This window comes from Panthera pardus, unplaced genomic scaffold (assembly GCF_024362965.1).
Source record: "Panthera pardus isolate Hobbes unplaced genomic scaffold, ASM2436296v1 HiC_scaffold_13, whole genome shotgun sequence".
NCBI lineage: Eukaryota > Metazoa > Chordata > Mammalia > Carnivora > Felidae > Panthera > Panthera pardus.
The window spans coordinates 111,724,466-111,743,506 of record NW_026526688.1 but is presented as its reverse complement, the minus strand read 5'-3'; the positions used below and the strand labels follow the sequence as shown (position 1 = coordinate 111,743,506).

Below are 19,041 nucleotides of genomic sequence, written 5' to 3'. Positions count from 1 at the left end.
TTTTTTTAGCTCATGTCAGTGAAAGGATGACAGAGAAATAATAATGAGAAGATGTGATTTATGATCTACATTCTGTTCTAATATTAAAGCTAATAATATTAAAATGTACTTGTTTTTACTATTTATATTTTAACTTTGTTGAAAAACTAATAATAAATCGATTCCCATCTCTACTTTCTGTTTAATGTCTTCTAGATGTACTTTGCAAAGTCAAGGCGTAGTAACTTCTCAAATGATCAATTTCCTTTCTTTATTTCATACAATATCCTATATAATACATATCCTATATAATACAAATGTAGGGCAAATAAATGAGCGTTTTGGTTTAAGTACCTAATTTTTCTTTATGATTAAAACCATTAAAATAATGCATAAAATATATTTATAAACTACAATTGGAAGAGGGGGAATTCTTTGTAAGCTGAGTGACATAAACTTAAAGCTCATAAAAAGAAAACTATGTATATGTAAACTGTATAAAACTAACAGTTCTAGAAAGCAACACAGGAAGAAAATACAAATGAATTCAGATTGTTTGTAGAAAGGCTTGAATGAAGGAATCACATCAGAGTCTAGAATATGCATCAAACTGAAATTTTAAGCTAGGCAATAGGCCATACCTTGTGCCCCCCAAATGCATTTTTGAGAGACATGTTTCTTAATCAGAAAACCAGTATATTCACCATAAATGTGACCACATATGTCAAAGCCTATCTTCTGTGACTGAAGTTATTCACAGTAATGCTGAGGCTAATTCATCTTAATTAAGCAAAGTAACATATCTTAGAATATAAGATTTTAATGGATTAAAATATTAGTAAATTCAGTTAATCAGATATTTATTACATTTATTTAACAAGTTAATAATCAGTTAAAGAAGTCATGAACTAGGGGATATACACTGAATTCCTAATTGTGTAAACATGTCTCATTAAATACTGAATTATATTACCCAAATCTAAATCATTTAATTGCCATTGAATGACTAACATATTACAGGTTTCTACACATTTTCACAACTAATTAAGGGTCATATAAGATACATTAACATGTTAGCCATGATTAACAACCCATGATTGGGTTGTTTTGATGTCTCTCTTTCTTTTTTGAATTTTTAAAATTTGTTTTCATGAAATTTGCAGATAAAACACTGAGCAAGATCAAGCAACAACTTGATCTATTGGAAGGCAATGGGCCCTCCCTTTTGTTAGTCACAATATGTAGACTAAGAATGAATTATTAATATGATTCTGGTAACTAAAAAAAAACACAGTGTGAAGATACTAACCTTGCATAGAAATATATTATAAAATTAATGCTTTGAATCCATGTTAAAAATAATAATAGTAGTATCTATGTCAATCCTTTTTAAAAACCACTTACTCTTTCACATACTACTTATATTTGTCACCGTATATTATACACTGCAGCAAATTTTTGAAATTAGCATTATTGTATGTGTCTGTTGATGAACATCCAGTCTTTTATCACCAAAGACTGGACTCAAAATTATAACTTAACCTCTTCACTGAGAATTGGTATTTGACAAAGCATTTTCCTTTTGTACCTTACAAGAAAACTTTTCCTGGAAACCTGAAATAAAAAGAAACATGCACTCTTGCATAAAGTTGCATGTATCCTAGAGACAATTTGTTATCTTATTAAAGAGCACAAATATACATTTTTTGGCCTTAAATTCAAAACACTTTTGCTATAAGATCTAGCTTTTTAAATAATTCATTTTAGCCAAGCAACTTAGAAATCCCTTCCTGATGTGTTGGTACTATTTGATAATGACAAAAGACATTCTATTTATATGCAATGTGATTCGTAAGCATAGAATGCTGAGAATTGATATTGATCAGAGATGATGAAGAAATAGAGCAGATTCAGGTCTTACCCTTTCAGATTTAAATTTTTACCAAGTTAACCTGTGTAGTAAGTAGATGTAAAAGAGAAAGCTCTCCTAATATCAGAGTGGAAGAAAGGCTCTTCCGTGTAATAGGTGTACATTTGTTGAGTGAATAAATCCATGAGCTAGGAAGCACAATTGTTCAGAAAGTAACCCAGTAAGCAACGCTCCAAGAAAAATAAGAAAGAATGATGATAAAATAGACAAAGTGGACTTTTCTAGGTAACTTTTATTAATCTTTATTGAAATCTTAACATGTAAATGGTGGATGCATTTATTCCTTAATTTCTCTTTTGTTTTTGTGGTTTGACACAGAGGGCTTGGAACCATTCATATAATTTCAACAAATGAATCTACAGCGTGGTATTTTCTTCATCAGCTCACAAAGCAAAGCATGTCATTTGACGTTTCATTCTTACTCCTGAGAAAAGCCCAGAAAATTGACACAACTGCGGGGTGCTGATCACACTTTGTTCTTACAAGAAGAGAAATATGCTATTTGTTTTTACGTTTTCTCAGTTGTCTTGGGAGCAAAACTGCCTCCAGCTACATATGGGCTTAGTCTCCGACGTCCATCTTATGGGTGTCACCTGCTAAGGTGAGGAGTCTGGAATAGCCCAGACACATTATGTATGGGTGGCCTTTTGTTTACGGCAGACAAAGCCAAAATCCTCGGGATTACTTGAAGATATCATATAACACACAAGATGGAGTTACTATTATTCTCCTCTAAGACATATAGTGTTTCCCCTGGGCAGAGAAAAGAACGCACAGCCAATCATATGAAGACAGAACCCATTAAAGATTTATGCAAGCCTGAATTACTTGGCTTTAAACTATTTTCTTCTCCCCTACTTTTTTTTTCCCTCTTTTTCTCTTTAATAAGAGGGACATTTCTTCCCGAACAGCAAAGCTGATGTAGATAGTATCACTGGTAATCCTTGGCTTAAGCACAGAGCTTCTAAATGGCTTGAATTAGGCTGGAAGATAGGGCTGTTTGATTTCCCTTCCTTTTTGTTTCTGTTTTCAAGGCTCTGTCACCAAATGTCCCACTAAACTAGCATTTATGTGGGCTTGGGGCCTCTGTGTGGAAGTTTCCTTTTAAGCATAGTCAATGAAACAGCTTTGAAGCTGTTGAACTGTGTAAATGTTATATTAACATTTTCTCTCGCAATTATAGACATTTACATGGTCTTGTTGAAATAGCGCTTTCAGAGGGAGGAAAAAAATACCAGAAGTGAAGGTACACAATGAAATGAAAAAGCAGCAGTGTGCTCTATTTATTTAGTTTCTGAAATAAATCATTTCGACTTTTAATTTACACTTCTCTAAGATGGTGGTTAAGAATAGACAAACAAAGGATACTGTGAGAAATAATTTCATTTTGTTCCTTTGTTACATTAGATCATTTAATTTCCACTTGGTTTGCATATGGAGATTTGGCCAATGCACCCTGTTCTTTAAATTTGCTAACTAATAACAAGGACTCAGGAAGCTCATTCTAAAGACCTAAGACTCATGGGTGATGATTCGAAAATTATGAGACTACAAGTAGTTGTCCAGTTATAAGAAGAAAGGCAAATAGAGTAAATTAGACATTAATCCGAAGCATTCCCAACTATCCATGTCCCTATTTAACAGAAACCATAATGTGCTTTCAAATTGAAAAGATTTGAATCATTCCAATAACTACCACATCTGTGATCTTTTCACTGCACGCAGTCTGATGCACAGGTTAGAGAAAGGAAGACATAATCACTTAGACTCTAAGGAAATATTTTAATAGTCTAATTTTGGTACCTTTGTGCATACAGAGCAATCATTTATGGATGCACAGTATCAGGAAAATTCAAAGTAAAATTATCTCTTTTCACATTGATTCTACATTTCACATTGATTCTAAATTCATTTTCTATGAAGATCAATAATTTTAATATCAACATGATATCACAGGTTTCTTTTCTATTGATAGACTTGTTTTAGTGTGTGTGTGTGTGTGTGTGTGTGTGTGTGTGTGTGTATATTTATTTCTTGTCTTTGTGACAAATCAAAGCAAAGAGCATGTCCGAGATGGAACCGTTGCTCAGCAACTGAGCTCTCCACTGGTCTGACCGTTGCTTTCCCTCCAGCAGGGCAGATATGCAAGATGGACAGATGCACCGATCCTCGACACAGTATCAGATTGTGTTATACGTATTTCAGATTGTGATAGCAATAATCTTGTAGCAGTCTCTGTCTACACATCATTGAACTTTTATACTCAAACTTTAAAAAGTACACCGTTTCATAAGGGTTTTCCATAGTTTAGTTATCTAATTGATTTTCAGTTTTTAAAATTATGTTCTAGAGAATCTAAATTGATTGGTCTTTATGTGATCTCTAAATACAGATATGATTATGTTAAAATCTACATGAAAATATTGCTTTCATCGTACATTTTTCACATTGGCCTACTTGAGAATCCATGTGCTAGTTTCTACCAGGGTAACATGCCTCCTCTCCACCAAGAAATGATTTTAATTGGATTAAAAACTCGGTGTTCAGAGATTATATGAAAAAAATTGAATCACAATTTTAGGGCAAAAGATATTCTTGAAATCTAATTCATTTAATATCAGATAAAAAAATGAGGGATTGTAAATGAATGCTTGTAAAAAGAAGAGTCAAACTGGAATCATATATGTTAAAGATATTGAACATATAAAAATTCTTTTTGATGTGCATCTTAAAAGAAAATTTCAGGCTAAGCACATTTTTTATTTAAACTTATTTTATAAAAGAGTAATATAAATTCCACTAATTGCTGAATTATAATTTGATGTCTTACATCAACACATTGTTTAAAATGTTCATATTCTTTTTTTTTTTCTTTTAAAAAGGAAGAATTGAGTGACTCAACTTCTTTTAATCTAATAAATTCATTTAATTCAGTTCTGATTTTCTCAGAATTTCCCTCTAGTTGACAGTTGACAACTTCCCAGGAAAAGCATTGCTTTGACCCCCAAAATAATTAATCTGTCTGAAGGTACATTTTTTCTTTTCCTTTTTTTTTTTCATCGATACCTTCTTTTAAAATAAAAAGTCAAGAGACATTAGCAGGACCCAAATTCTTATTTATTTGCAAGAGTGGTTCCAAAGTTTCAGATTACTTTTTCTTTTAAAGGTATTGTGCCACTTAATATAAACTTAGATACCTTTCAAATACCTGAAATCGCCTAAAAAAGCAAACTCAAGAAACTAAAGGAAAAGTTGAGAGTATAAAACATGCTTAGGACATGGAATGGTGTTTTACTGAGGGACAATTCATAAGGTGAAAAAGATGAGAACTGCAGTGAAAATGTTTTCCAAGTTGCTGAACCATGAATAATTTGAGAAAAGACCAAAATTTAAGGATCAGTTTCCTTTGATCAATACAACTAATCTGAGAATACTGATCAGCTGAACATAAACAAACAACAGAAAGCAAAAACTTCTGCCAAGAATCCAAAAGAAATTCACAAATGCATCTGAATATAAAATCATTTTTATGCATGTGAGACCCTCCTATGTTTCCCTTCAGAGTTCATTGATTGACATTTTATATTCAATCATAATAAGCTTTGTGATATCAGTTGCAAGAAACAAAAAGAGTAAAGAAGCTGCCCCTCGTTATTATCCATACTAAACATCAACCAATAGCTTAATACCAGAAGATACAAAAAATTAAATAATAATTGATAGATAAATAACTAAATTAATTAATTAATCAAAGTCAGTATACTAATTGATTAAACCAGACTGGTAACTATAAAGATAGTGAAGAGTAGTTGGATTCTGGATATTTAGAAAGTTGAGCCTTTGGGATTTCTTTACAAATTGGATCTGTGGCATGAGGGAAAAATAGAATCAGGCATGACTTCCCCACTTCTTTTTCATGACCCTGGAAGGATAAAGTTAGAACCAACTAACATCAGGAGGGAAAAATTGTATGAGGTCACCAAAGAGAGATTTTGATAGAAGAGAGAGAGGGTCAAATTACAGGAGTCCCAAATTACAAAATATTCGTTTGTTCTTAAAACCATGATTTTGTCTGGATCATCAAGTATTAAGTAATATTTTGTTATATTTGGTTTTTCATGATGTATGCCCTTACATGAATGTAACTAGTTTTGGGAGAGGGATAAAGATATATAGTGTTAAATAAGCTTATATCCAAGAATAAAGGCTGTGCAAAACGGACACACTTGCCCTTCCCTCAGTCAGTTATATCTGTCCTGTGTCTCTTCCAGTATGAGTGTATCATGATATGCTTTTGAGGTTTTGTTTTGTTTTTGTTTTTGTTTTGTTTTGTATAACATGAACCTTAAATATTGCCCAAGTACCCAAAAGCCACTTCAAATTGACTGACATTATAAAGGGATAATAAATTACTCTCCTGTAGGAATTCGTATTTGGCCGTGTATACTGTACTTTATCTTCAATTTAATGGGCTTTCAAGAATAATTTCGATTGTATTAATTTTTGCCTTATAAAAATTTACCTTAAAAACGGGTCCAATGTAAAATAAGACCCCGTGATACACATTTATAAAAGCAAGGAAACATGTTCACATTTAAAATTTTTTAAGATATTTATTTATTTTTGAAGGATAGTGAGACAGAGTGTGAGCGGAGGAAGGGCAGAGAGAGGGAGACACGGAATCCGAACAGGCTCCAGGCTCTGAGCTGTCAGCACAGAGCCTGCCGCCAGGCTCGAACCCACAAATCGTGAGATCATGACCCGAGCCGAGGTCAGAGGCTTAACTGACTGAGCCACCCAGGTGCCCCTAAATAAAATTATATAAATAAAATAAAATCAACATTTTGGTATTACAATGAGAAAAACCTCAGCTGTTCTGAATTTAAATGAGTTAATTCCTGAATTTCAAATTACATAGTTTTACCTACATGTTTGTCATTATGATAAAAATGTATAAGTTTTGTAACCTTTAGAATATGAGTCATAAGTAGGTAGGATGATGCTATCAGAATTCTATTTTTCATTCATCAATATTTATTCAATATTGCGGTTTCTTTTTCCTAAAGTTTTATTTTTTTAATGTTTATTTATATATTTTTTTGAGAAGGGGGAGGGGCAGAGAGAGAAAGAGAGAGGCAGAGAGAGAATCTTAAGCAGGCTCTACACTCTGCATAGAGCCCAATGAGGGGCTTAAACTCATGAACAGTGAGATTAAGACCTGAGTTCAAATCAAGAGTCAGATGCTTAATTGACTGAGCCACCCAGGCACTCCCCTAAAGTCTTATTTTCTAATTTCTCCTGTGGCTACAAATTTGTGGAAGTGTTTTCTGCCATTTCTTTTTCTCTCTTTCTTACTCTATTGACCTGTTTTTTAAATTTAATTCCAGAGTAATTAACATACACTGTTATATTCATTTCAGGTGTACCATATAGTGATTCAACAGTTCTATACATTACTCAGTGCTCATCAAGAGAAGTGCACTCCTTAATCCCCATCACCTATTTTACTTCATGGCCCTACCCACCTCCCCTCTGGCAACCATCAGTTTGTCCTCTATAGTTAAGAGTCTGTTTTTTGGTTTGTCCCCCTCTCTCTGTTTCTTTTGTTTGTTTTTTTCTTAAATTGCACATATGAATAAAATCATGGTATTTGTCTTTCTCTGATAGGCTTATTTTACTTAGCATTGTACTCTTCAGATCCATTCATATTGTTGCAAATGGCAAGATTTCATTCATTTTTATGTCTGAATAATATTCCATTATTTTTTAATGTTTTCTAAATTTTATTTTTGAGAAAGAGAGACACAGAGTGTTAGTGGGGGAAGGGCAGAGAGAGAGGGAGACACAGAATCTGAAGTGGGCTCCAGGCTCTGAACTGTCAGCACGGAACCTGATGTGAGGCTCAAACCAACGAATCATGAGATCATGATTTGAGCTGAAGTCAGACACTTAACCATCTGAGCCACCCAGAGGCCCCTAATATTCCATTATATGTCTATATAATATTATATATAATATATACACACAAATATATACACATACATGTTTATATATATATATATATTTTATATGTATATATCATATCTTCTTTATTCATATCTTCTTTATTCATCTATCATGGACACTTAAGTTGCTTCCATAATTTGGCTATTATACATAATGCTGTAATAAACATAGAGGTAAATGTATCCCTTTGAATTAGTATTTTTGTCTTCTTTGAGTAAATATCCAGTAGAAAATTACCAGATTGTAAGGTAATTCTATTTTTAATTTTTTGAAGAATCTCCATACTATCTTCCACAGTAGGTGCACCAGTTTGCATTCCCACCAACAGTGCATGAGGGTTCCTATTTCTTCACATCCTTGCCAACACTTGTTGTTTCTTGTGATTTTTAATTTAGCCACTCTGACAGGTGTGAGGTGATATTGTATTGTAGCTTTTATTTGTATTTCCCTGATGATGAGTTGAGCATCCTTTCATGTTTCTATTGGCTATCTGGATGTCTTTGAGAAATGTCCATTCATGTCTTCTGCCCATTTTTTAATTAGATTCTTATTTTTTTGGTGTTGAGTTTTATCAGTTCTTTATATATTTTGGATATTTTATATACAGATATATTTTGAATATATATATATATATATATATATGTATATATATATGTATATATATATATTGGATATGTCATCTGCGAATATCTCTCCCATTCAGTAGGTTGTCTTTTAGCTTTGTTTGTTTGCTATGCAGAAGCTTTTTCATATAGTCTCAATAGTTTATGTTTGCTTTTGTTTCCCTATGTCTGTCCCACAAGAGACATATCTAAAAAGATGCTGTTGGGGCAAATATCAGAGAAATTACTGCCTGTGCTCTCTTCTAGGAATTTTTGGTCTCAGTTCTCACATTTAGGTCCTTAATCCGTTTTGATTTTATTTTTGTGTATGGTGTAAGAAAGTGGTCCAGTGGTCCAGTTGCCCAACACCATTTATTGAAGAGACTGTCTTTTTCCCATTGCATATCTTGCTTCCTTTGCCAAAGATTAATTGACCATGTAATTGTGAGTTTATTTCTGAGCTTTTTATTCTGTTCCATTGATCTATGTGTCTATTTTTGTGATGGTACCATACTGTTTTGATTATTTATTTACAGCTTTGTAATATAACTTGTAGTCTGGAATTGTAATATTTCCAGGTTCGTTTGTTCTTTTTCAAGATTGCTTTGACTATTCAGGGTCTTTTGTGATTCCATACAAAATTTAGGATTGCTTGTTTTAGTTCTGTGCAAAATGCTGTTAGTATTTTGATAGAAAGTGCATTAAATCTGTAGATTGCTTTGGGTAGTATAGACATTTTAACAATATTTGTTCTTCCAATCCATGAGCATGGACTGTCTTTCCATTTCTTTGTGTTTTCTAATCTATCATTATTTTTGTCAGTCATCCTTCTCTTTAGTCCAATATTGTGTGATCTCAAGTTTTCTTAAAGTATTTTAAAAATTAAGTAGACAGTTATATACAGATAAGAAAAAGAAGGAAAAATAGAGATATATTATTACTATAATGTGGAAGTTGGGCTAATATAACATCAGCCTCATAATGACAATTTATTTCATAAAATTTTTGAAGGATATAATTCCATGTAAACCAATTCAAACAAAATTTATTGAGAACAGATTATGGCCAAGGAAATTACTAGCTTCTGCAAAAAGACACACAAAAAATTTGAAAAAGACATTTATCTTGTCCTCTTAAGGTTCAAGAGCCAAGACAGAAATGTATGAGACATGACTGAATTACAAGGCAAAGAAAAACTAAACAAGAAAAATACTAAGAAAGGGATTGAAGATAATGAAGGCATTAGTCTGTGAATATGTATGTGGTATGCTATGTTTACAAATAACAGATGCAGGCAGTAACATATAATGTTTTTCCAAAAGCCAAACAGAGAAGGAAAACATTTGCAGACTATCTTTAAGTAACTAAAATACTTTCCTTTATGCTTTTTTTCTACAATGAAATCTATAGTGGGGAAGTTAAGATAAGTACTCCAATGTGTACTGAGAAAGGAGGTGCTTCTACTAAACAGTCCTCCTACCCTCTGCCACCAATTCATAATCTTTTCTGGAAACACTTTCAACTACTATTGTTCCCCAAATTACACAATTTCATATTTCCATGATTTTTGTATGCTGATTTATTTGCCTAGAATGTTCTTCCCATCTTCCTCCTCAGTAATCTGCTTTCCTTTTTTGTTTTTACCCTGTCCAGGATCCATTCCTGTTTAAAAAGAAACTTTCATTTCCTTTGGGAAAAATGCCTCCCTCTTTTCATCCATGTGGCTTAGCTGTGGTTAATCTAGTCCTCCAAATATGCCCCACTCAAATGCTAAGTGTGAGTGTGTGCTCCAAGCTTTATATCCCTTTCCCCTGGTGAGTGGGTGAGAAATGGATATTCATTGAATTCATATCAACAAGCAAGCCCAGGGATTTTGTTCAATGGATCAGAAGAAAACAGTCTTCTCTCTGAGGTTGGTGATCAGCTAGAATGGGAGGCTGGGCTGCTGGTGTCCCTCTTGTTCCACAGGAGAGAGCTGGCCTAAAAATTAAGCCAATAAGAAAGAAAGAAAGAAAGAAAGAAAGAAAGAAAGAAAGAAAGAAAGAAAGAAGGAAGAAAAGAAAAAAAGGGAAAACTAAGGGAAAGAAGACAAATGTACGGGAAAGGACAGGTTCTTGATATATTATTTAGATGAGAGTGAGTTTTACCCTTGGATTTATCATTCGTGCAAGCCAACATGGTCCACTTCTTACTTAACCAGGTTTGCTTTGAGTTTCTGCCACTTGTAACCAATTCATTGGTCTGTTCAGACTTTAAATCTCATCATGAGCACAGGGTTTACTCCTCAATTTAGTTTAGGAGCCTGTACCCATACAGAACCCTCAGATAGCTTTATTCTTTTGCTTATCAAATGATTCTGCCATTATCACAGATGTAATTCTTTGTCTTGCCAGCTATGTTGTAAGCTCCATGAGGGTAGGGAAGTAGTCTTATTGGACTGTGTTTTCTTTATCCTAGAATACATCTTAGGAAATCTATAAATATTGATTGTGAGGTGCCTGGGTGGCTCAGTCAGTTGGGCGTCCCTTCGGCTCAGGTCATGATCTCAGAGTCTGTGAGTTCAAGGCCCATGTCAGGCTCTGCGCTGACAGCTCAGAGCCTGGAGCCTACTTCAGATTCTGTCTCCCTCTCTCTCTACCCCTCCCCCACGCACTCTGTCTTCTCTCTCAAAATAAAATAAAATAAAATAAAATAAAAAACATTAATTTTTTTAAAAAAAAAAATTTAAAATATTGGTTGAGTAAATGAATAAAATGGAGTAGTGGAAAGAGATATCAAAAATATTTTGGGGGGCGCCTGGGTGGCGCAGTCGGTTAAGCGTCCGACTTCAGCCAGGTCACGATCTCGCGGTCCGTGAGTTCGAGCCCCGCGTCAGGCTCTGGGCTGATGGCTCGGAGCCTGGAGCCTGTTTCCGATTCTGTGTCTCCCTCTCTCTCTGCCCCTCCCCCGTTCATGCTCTGTCTCTCTCTGTCCCCAAAATAAATAAAAAATGTTGAAAAAAAAAAAATATTTTGGGTATGAGGTATTTAAGCAGAAATCCAACATGTGATCTTGAGAAGTATGTGGAGTTTTACTAAGTTGGCGGGATGTGTAGTATAATAGCTAAGAAAGATAGTTAAGCCTGTAGAGTTCATTATCAGGGATAGTTTCATGGAGGCTATTGAGTAAGAAGTTAAAACTGGTCAGCTAGGGGACTCAGTTGGTTAAGTGTCCCAATGTGACTCAGCTCATGATCTCATGGTTTATGGGTTCAAACCCCATGTGGGGCTCTGCTCTGACAGCTCGGAGCTTGGAGCCTGCTTCAGATTCTATGTGTCTCTCTCTCTGCCCCTTCCCCACTTGTGCTCTCTCTCTCTCCCTGCAAAATAAATAATTCTTAAAAAAAATGGTCAGCTAAAAGAATATCAGCATTTAGAGAATACAAAGAAATAGTGTAATTTTTAAAAGACTACAAGTATTAATGAAAAAATCATGCATATAACAGTTTTGTAACTCCTCAACTTACAAATTTAAACTTTTATTTATAATCACTTTGTAATTGATACTCAGATTGGGGGGGTGGGGTCTTGTGGCCACATGAACTCTTCTTTTCCCTTTTTGCTATTTCAATGACTCAGGATTGCTTTCCTTCATTCTTCCTTAATTTCTCATTTCTCCTGAAATAGTACTTAAGGGCCTCCAGTCCCAAGTTCATACCTGTCTGGGTTGATTTCTTCTGTGGCAGAATTTGTGATCAAACAAGCAAAACAAAAAATCAACTCTCAGGCAATTTCTCTCTCCATTTTCATCCTCAGTGTCCTGACACTAATGAATGAGCATGTGCTCAACTGTTCATGAGCTACTCATATTTTCTTTCCTGTAAAACCCTCAATCACTTATTTTGCCTCTTTTTCTAATTGTTTATATTTGATATTCTAATCGATTTACAACATTCTTTAAGTTTGCAAGATACTAATCCTGATTGGATTTGAGTGTTGCAAATATCTTCTCTCAATTTGTGATTTGTAGATCAGCCCCCTCCTCTGACCACCACCACTGCTCTCTTTATGTATCTTTTACTGAAGAGAAGTTCTTAAATTTCATAAAGTTGAATTTATCATTCTTTTATGGTTTATTATTTTTTGTGTCTTGTTTAAAAAGTCCTCTATTCTCAGGGTGCCTGGGTGGCTCAGTCAGTTGGGCGACCGACTTCGGCTCAGGTCATGATCTCTCAGTCTGTGAGTTCAAGCCTCACATCGGGCTCTGTGCTGACAGCTCAGAGCCTGGAGCCTGTTTCAGATTCTGTGTCTCCCTCTCTCTCTGACCCTCCCTTGTTCATGCTCTGTCTCAAAAATAAATAAACGTAAAAAAAAAAAAAATTTAAAAAGTCCTCTATTCTCAAGATCACAAAAATATTTTCCTGTGTTGTTTTTTTTTTTTTTAAGTTATATGGCTTAGTTTTTCATCTGGCATTGATCTATGTATACGGTGTTGAGTACAGTCCATTTTTTCATAAAAGTAAAGGCTATGTATGGCTAATCAACTGTTCCATCATTATTTATTTAAATGTCTTCCTTTCTCCAGTATTTTACAATGCCAGTCCTAGTATTTATCATGTAGTAAGTTTTCTATCTAATTCTCTTTATATATTTGTTTTTTCAGGCACCAATATTCTATTCCTTTGTTACTGGAGCTTTATAAAAATTTTTGATATTCGCTAAGGCAGTTTCCATCCCACCCAAACTTATTCTCCAGCAGCACCTTGTCTATTATTCTTCCTCTATTTTTCCATGTAAATAAAGGACTTGACTTGCCAATTCTATAAACAAATATAGAAATAATTAAATAAACCTACTGAGGTTGTTATACTTATTGAACTTATGCTGTAACTTAGGAAAGACCTGATAATTGCAACACTGAAACTGACAGTTTAAGAACATGGAATCTCTACTCATTCACTTAGATGTCATGACTTTCAATAAGCTTTTATGACTTTTTCCAAAAGGTTTCCAGGGGCACCTGGGTGGCTCAGTTGGTTAAGTGTCCAATTCTTGATTTCAGCTCAGGTCATGATCTAAAGGTCAATCATAAGATTGAGCCCTCTTCAGGCTCTGTGCTCACAGCATGGGGGCTCCTTAAGATTCTCTCTCTCTCTCTCTCTCTCTCTCTCTGCCCCCTCCCTGATAATGTGTGTGAATGCTATCTCTCTCAAAACAAATAAATAGACCTTTTTTGTAAAGGCTTCCGTATTTTATTAGATTTTTTCTTAAGTATTCTATTCTTTTTGGTGCCATTATCAACAGTATTTTAATATTTTATAATCCCTTGTGGTTTCTTCATAAGATGGCTTTTTGTATATTGCTTTTTAATTGATATTCTTTGAGTTTTTAATATAGACAGCTTTGTTTTTGCCTATACAGTTTTTAAATCTTTTTTTTGCCTTCTTAAACTTAGACATTTATTAAAATACTGAATTGAAGGGCCAATAGCACTCATACTTGTCTTGTTGCCCTATTAAGAGGAAAATATTCCACCTTTGTAATTGATCTTTCTGCTTGTTACAGATTTTCTTTTGTAGATCCTATTTCTGAGGGTCAGGACATTTCCTTGTGTTGCTTGTTGCTAAGTTTCTTTTTTTAATAATAGATGTTTGGGGTGCCTAGGTGGCTCACTCGATTAAGCATTTGACTTGATTTTGGCTCAGGTCATGATCTCATGATCGTGAGATTGAGCCCTGGGTAAAGCCCCATGTTCGGCTCATACTGGGTGTGAAGCCTGCTTAAGATTCTCTCCCTCTCTCCCGCTCTGTCCCTTCCCCACTCTCTTTCTCTCTCTCAAAAAAAAAAAAAAAAAAAAAGCCCAAAAAACAAAAAACAAAAAAACTGTTTAACCATAGATGTTCAGTTTTATCAAACCACTGATCTTCATTGAGAAAATGAGATTTTTTTTTTATTTTAAACTGTTGTCATGGTGCATTATGTTAGGAAACTTTTCTGTTGTTAAGCTACACTTGTATTCCTAGGGTAACTCCACCTTGGTTATGGTGTATTATAATTTTTCTACAATGCTTGACTCTGGATTTTTATTTGGAATTTTTTTCATCTATTTCCAAGTGACTATAGTCTCTAATTTTTCTTGTTTGTAACCCTTGTAGTGTCAGGGTTAGGCTAAATTTATAAAAAGATTAAGGGGTGTTTCCATGATTTCTTGAATCTGTAATATTTTGTGTGAAAATAATTGTATTTGATTATTGACTATTTGGTAGATTTTATTGGTGAATTCATCTGGATTTGTGTGTTTTTTATGGGAATGTTTTTACTATTGATGATTTTCATCAGTGGTTATTGGATTACACAGGTTTTCTATTTCTTCTTAAGTGAGTTTTGATAAATTATATTTTTTCTAGAAATTTAATGATTTTATTTTACATTTTATTTTCACAAAGCTATTCTAATCATCATCATCATCTCAGATTATATGTAATAAAATAATACAATGCTTATACAACATTTACTAAATACTGTGTTGTTGTTTACCATATGTTTCCTGTTTAATCCAGATGCCATTCATTGAGATAAATCTTATTATTGTCCCTTCTTGTTACTGGCAATGAAACTGAAAAAATTAGTTAACTTGACTATGATCACACATGCATAAGTTGTGGAGCTTGTAAATAAACATACCCAATCTGGTTATGAAATTTGGATTTGTAACCATATAAACTACATTGGCTTTTACTCTCTACATCCACAGATACGGTCATGTCCTCTTTTCCTTTCCTAACATAATTTATTTGTACATTTATCCTTTATGTCTTGATCAATCTTACCAGAAATTTGTCCATATTATTAGGTTTTTTTTTAGCTTCTATATTTGCTTTTCTGCATCCTTTTCATTGTATATTAGCTTCAATTAATTTGCTTCACTTGTTTTTTCTTTATAATTTCTTTCTTTCTCTCCCAATTGATATAGATTTTACATTTTTAATTCAGGAATTCGACAGTGGAAGGGGATGAAGAGTCTTTCCATCTAATTTCAAAAATACAAGCTCACTATAGATATGGAAAGTCCAATTGGTCTTAATTTTGCTCTACTCCACGGTTTCTTAATCCTGGCACTATTGACATTTTGCCTCAGATAATTGTTGAGGAATGTCTCTGCAGTGCAGGATGTTCAGCAACATTTCTAGTCTCTGCTCACTAGATGCTACTCCCCAAGTTGTGACAGTGTCTCCAAACATTGCCGAATGTGAAGATGGAGGGGTGCAGCAAAATTGCCCTTAGTTGAGAACTGTTGCACAGAAAAAATATAAAAATTACCGATTTTGTAAATTAGAGTGGAATATCTACTCAATGTGAACATGTAGAATCGTCCCTAAACACAAGATCTTTTGGTTTAAAGTAGCAATTCTCAACTAGGCATTTCAGAGAAAAATAAGGAATGGTCGTATCAAATAAAGAGTGAGTGCTTATTTTAAACAAAAAGTACCAAAAATATTTTAAATGACTTCTAAATTTAAAAAGTTACTGATGTTGTCATTAAACTTTATACCTAAATGTTTTAAGGCTGATCTAGAAGACAGGAAATAAGGTATAGCAAGGTAGTTACACCTTTTTTTTTTTCCTGGTATGCTTCTGTCACTACAAAAACTATAGTAGTTCATGGGATTTTTGTATACAAATAGTTAAATATTCTTCTTTCCATTTTAGAGTACTCTAATACTGGCACAGAAAGGTGATTTTGAGAATATGCATCACGCATTTATCAACCACACAGAACAGTAAAGTGGAAAAGATATTCAGCAACTTGGTTCTGAAAACTGTTCCATTAATTTCACAAGTTGAGCAGGAAAGAAACTAGTGCACTCCAGCAAAGGGAGCTGCTAAAGAAAATATAGTTTATTAGATTGTATATCCTCCTCTGAATCACAATTTTAGTTCTCATATAGAATGCTAGGACATACGTCCTAGTGTTTCATGACCCATTCTTTTTTTCTAATAAATATAAGACTAAAGTCTTGCCTCCCTAAAAAACATTGGGTGATTTTATGGCATTTTTCTCAACTCTGAGTGTTTTACACCTTAGTAAATGTTACCTTCACTTTAAGAAGACCATGAAATAACAGTAACATGCACTAGCAAGAAGAGGTTCAGCATAAATAATGGCTACTGTGAATCACGGTGAATTCCTTAGACAAATGCAGTGATTTACTCTGAAAAACTGTTAACTGGATATGAGCTAATAAATTGGCTACTTCCCATTGGCTTTGAGAGATGAAGGGCTAAAGATGGTGTCTAAATGACTTATTCTTCATAAATGAATAGTTGGTATTTCTGAAACCCTTAAAATGCTTAAAGAAAATACCTTCTCTTACAAAACTTACACATTTCTCTAAAATCTTAGACTCAAACCAATTTGGAAGAATTTATACACACAAACACACACACAAGATGCCATCTTACAAACAAAGGAACTAAAGTCCTTTATTGAGCAGTAGAAATTATATTAGAACATATGTTCTTATGTTCTCACTACTTGTCTACCTCACCATGTCTTTCTTTGCAGTATTCATTTGCTTAGCAAAAGTTTTGCAGAAATACAAGAAAAGTATACATTTCATTATCATTTCTCTCCATGTTATCTTACATTCCTTTTTAGCAATGACTGAAATTAAAATATAGTTTATCATATTATATGCCCAGATTTGTAAAGGCAACCCGAAAATCTATTCAGTATAAGCCACACGTTTACTATGATTAATAAGTAATCAATGAATAGCCCACAGTTTTCTAAAAGATTGAGCCCCCTAAATCTGTTTAAAAATTTGACAACTTCTCACATGTAAGGGTTTTTTTTCCAACCAGCTTTTAAGTTCACTAATATATATCTCCAATGTACCTTCTGAATCTTCCCTCTTAATGTTCACTTGAGACATCCTCGTAGAAGCAAAGAGCTCTCTACTTCTGGTATAGTCCCCTTGCCTTTAGCCATTTCTGCCAACTGAGATGTATTTTCCCTATGTCTGAATTTCTAACTTCTACTCATCATTCAAGGCTAAACTCAAATACTATCTCAGTCTTAATGCTTTTCCTAATCCTTCTACATAGAAAAAAATCCCTTTGCTCATCTGAACTCTGATAATACTTTATATGCCATCTCATTTTGCATAGTTATTTACAGATGTTTTTCCTCACTTGCAAGATTGTGAAGTGTTGAAGGATAGGGGCTATGTTTAATTAAATTTTCTATCATCTGAAGGGCTACTGGTAAGTCTATAATAAATACTCATTTTTGATGGAATAAGAACAGAGAGATAGATACATAAACAGTTTACCTTAATGATAACGTGACACAAAACAAAACTCCAAGAGAGATGCAAAAGAGCTACTAACCCCACAGTTTATTGCAACAGGAATTTTTCAGATTCTTAGCAGCAATAATTCCACATTCAGTAATTTGCAAGACATGTGAATTTGCAATCATAGCCGTTGACTGAAGCTCACAAACAAAATTATGAGTTTTGCGGTTAGGAGATACTCTTTTTTTATTTTTTCCCAACAGTGAGTGCACTCTCACCAGCTGTTCCGCCTGATCCTGCCACCATTTCTGCCAAAAACAACATCTTCCACTAGTCCTCTGCCTCTCAGCTGCGCCACTCCAAAACAATGTTTGCTCCTCATTAAAAATCTGCAAAACCAACTGAGAGTCAACCCACCACACAGGCAGCCCAACCCAAACTGGGGAGGAGAGACGGGAAATCTGATCTGGGTTCCTCACACCACTGAGAGGGTATGCTACTATATTCCACACAAGCTGCTAGCAATGGAGAAGCCCTGCGGGGAGCCCTTTGGGGAGGCCCTGATGGCAATCGAACCCTGTGGTCGTGAGGGCACGTGCTGCTGTTACAAGGTCGCTGCAAAGCAAATAAACCACAAAATTAATCAGTTGCAGCTTGTGGAGACCATGCTACTGGAGAGGCACTTGTGCCACCTCGCCCATGTAAATTGGACCCATGGTTCTGGTCCATCTCCAAGAAATAAGAAAGATTTTTATAACCAGATGGGGCTCTAAACAAAGAAACTGGCCATGGATGCTGGGTTATTTGCCTTCATGGTGGTCTGCTGTGACATGGAAAGACCCAGGACATGAAGTTAAAGCAATTCAGATTGTCTGAGAAGCGAAGATGTTTTCGTATTATTAGAACCCTGGGCAAACTCACCAAATTTTGTGATTCTGTATCTCTTCCACCTATACCCTGGGGATCTGGTTATTACTGAGGTCCTTGCACACTCTGAGCTAGCTGCTATTGAAAAAGAGAGGTATCAGCAATTTCAAGGTGCCTTGTGATTCTAAAACTTCTCTGCCTAAAGGATACATTTCCCTAACAATATATATTTCTTTAACCATATCATTCACCATATGATTCACCATATGATATGTCTCGTCACCATATCATTCGGGCAACGCTCAGAAATTACCAGGCCCTTCAAGGTTCAAACACTGCAGGTGTAATTACTTCTTGGCATGAACATGATGGATCTGACC

General features: G+C 34.5%; 1 long non-coding RNA gene across 1 annotated transcript in view; it reads right to left on the bottom strand.

Moving 5' to 3' along the window:
- Positions 1-5,004: 5,004 nt before the first annotated feature.
- The window catches only part of LOC109248219 (uncharacterized), a 205,404-nt gene continuing 191,367 nt past the window's right edge, over positions 5,005-19,041 (bottom strand). The window contains exon 4 of the long non-coding RNA XR_008421717.1: positions 5,005-5,831. This is a non-coding gene — a long non-coding RNA (uncharacterized LOC109248219). The remainder of the gene's footprint in view (positions 5,832-19,041) is intronic.